Source organism: Cyprinodon variegatus, unplaced genomic scaffold (assembly GCF_000732505.1).
Source record: "Cyprinodon variegatus isolate N-32 unplaced genomic scaffold, C_variegatus-1.0 Scaffold488, whole genome shotgun sequence".
Lineage (NCBI taxonomy): Eukaryota > Metazoa > Chordata > Actinopteri > Cyprinodontiformes > Cyprinodontidae > Cyprinodon > Cyprinodon variegatus.
This window is the reverse complement of record NW_015150941.1, coordinates 181,090-183,469: the sequence shown is the minus strand read 5'-3', so window position 1 is coordinate 183,469 and position 2,380 is coordinate 181,090. Positions and strand designations below refer to the sequence as shown.

The window sequence follows — 2,380 nt, the reverse complement described above, 5'->3', positions numbered from 1 at the left end:
GTCCGTCTTGCCTGAATTCTGGGTCCTCTCTTCTGATCCTTGACAAAGTGTAGTTTAATATGTACTGATTATTCGGATGGGCTCTATTTTACACCGTGTTTTAATTCCAATAACAGTTAAAATGCTCTTTAATGAGCTTTTTTTTATTACTTTTAGCTCTAAAAGAGAGTGACCCATTACTTTTGGTAAGGTATGCATGTTACTTTGATCAATTTATAGCAAATAAAATTTTTACAAAATTGTATTTTTTTATTTTAATTACATAAATGGATAGGTTTAGATGTTTAATATCAAGCTAATAAAAATAGTAGTTTATTATATGTACCGTATATTTATAGTATTTTATTCATGTGCAAATTCTCAGACATCTGGTTTGTGGCATCCATTTGACAGGCTTTAATCAAAGGTAACTGGTCTTTCACTCATTTTTTCTGAAAACATTTCTGCACCTATCCAGGAGTCTTTGTCAACTAAAAAGACAGGCCAAATCAATGTCTTTTAGTTGCTCTCACTAACCACTGCAAAAAGCTATGACAATGAGGAAATACTTCTCACTTTTTGATAAAAGCTACCATAATGGTGTTGTTACATACTGCAGCACATTGGATCGATTGGTGTCTCTGCTCTGTACAGGTTTAAAATATGTTTTTACAAGAGCTGTGGAGTGCAATGAAATATTTCCAGCAATGACACAGAAAAAAATATTGTCAGTTTGGCATCAAGCAGATGTGTGAACAACCAGTGGAATACCAGTAAGAGAACCAGTATTCAGAGAAATGTCATCTCGTTAGTCATCTATAAAATCTGCAGCTTTGAAAATGAGATTATTAGCACGACCAGTGTGTCTGCAGAAAGTGAGAAACACAAAGCTGCACACACATTGACTTGCTGTCACACAAGGGTGCAGCTCATAAGCAATGCTTCTTTGAAATCACAGACATCCATTTTAAAAAGCTGCTACTGGTTTAAAAAAGGAGGGTATAGCTGTGATTTCAATGGCTGGGGACCATAAGTATTGGAATACCATGTAGGAAAGACACATTTTAAGATTTATTTCAAAATTGATCGACAAAATAAAAACAGGGTAGTATAGACTTATAAACCAAGTTCAGTTTAGGCACACAAGCTGAAAAATCTAAATGCTATAAACAAAAGCCTGAGCAAGGACAAAGCTGAAACATTTCACATTTTGCTGTGTGCTGTTGGCAAAGACACTATTGTTTGTCCTACCTTATTCTGAAGCAGCAGAGGGGCTTTTTTAATGCAGAACACTCGTGACTAGATCTTCAGTTCAGCCTTGGAGGAAGAGGTAAAACATTTGTTAGAAACTGCATTTTAGCACTAACAAATATCATAAAACATATTTTCACATAAATCCATATAGTTTTATATTTGTTATATATATCTGCATAATGTATTGTAGCAGCTGCCACAGAACAGTGCTTGAAAAGTATTAAAAGCAATAATAAAAACCTAAGAATAGAAATAAAAACTAATAAAATATAATAATGTGCTGACGGAAACGGGAATAAATACCATTTGTCTGTGCCTGTCTGGGGAGACAAATATCATGCTAAACACAGGGTTCATAAATATATTATACATTACCCTTACAGTGATAAATAATTGTTACAAAGCCAAGAAAGTAACTAAAGAAAAGCGAATAAACTTTTTTAGGAATGAAAGTGAGAAATCTTCAGAGTGATTAGGTATTCACAAGGAGACAAGTCAAATCAGCAGTAATAGGGAAGACATTAACGCAGAGAGCAAAGACAAATGAGAGATGAGAGGCAGGACATATGAAGGGAGGAAAAAAACCTCAGACTCTGAGCTCATTTGACTGTAGGGAGCAAATTCATCCAATATGCAGTGATGTATTCATATAAGACACATTCATTCACTGTGACAGTCTTTAGCAAACCAGTGGAGATGGACATCGCAGCTTCTGTTAATAAACTCGATCCATTTTCATCCTGCTGTCACTAAACAGCCGTACGCTTTTGGCAGCCAAAAGGAATGAGGATTAGCTCATGTACCAACATGACACACAAGGGCAGGCTTCCCTCCTCTCCTCTCCATCAGAGGGCGAAATGACATGATACCTCTGATCCTGTCAGAGCCTAAAAATACACAGTATAATAGGACTTTCAGGGGTGTTTTCAGTTCCTATTTTGTCACCAGTTGCCCTTTTTAGTTTGAGCATTACATACACATCAATTTGCAGTTTAGATAGATTTTTATGTAAATAACCATAATAATTACAAAACTGCCTAATGATAGTGATAATCCTAAAAAAAAACATTACAAAGTCAGATATAGGCTTTATACATATCCTAATCAGTTTGCTTTCTTTTTTTAGTACCGTAAATTCCGGACTATA

The 2,380-nt window shown here is 35.1% G+C and overlaps 1 protein-coding gene across 1 annotated transcript in view; it reads right to left on the bottom strand.

Annotated features, from left to right (window-relative positions):
* Positions 1 to 2,380, bottom strand: part of LOC107094528 (glycerol-3-phosphate acyltransferase 2, mitochondrial-like) — a 245,925-nt gene that overhangs the window by 235,942 nt on the left and 7,603 nt on the right. Inside the window, exon 3 of the mRNA XM_015390210.1 lies at positions 1,231 to 1,296. The gene's annotated coding sequence lies outside the window, so the exon portion shown is untranslated. The remainder of the gene's footprint in view (positions 1 to 1,230; positions 1,297 to 2,380) is intronic.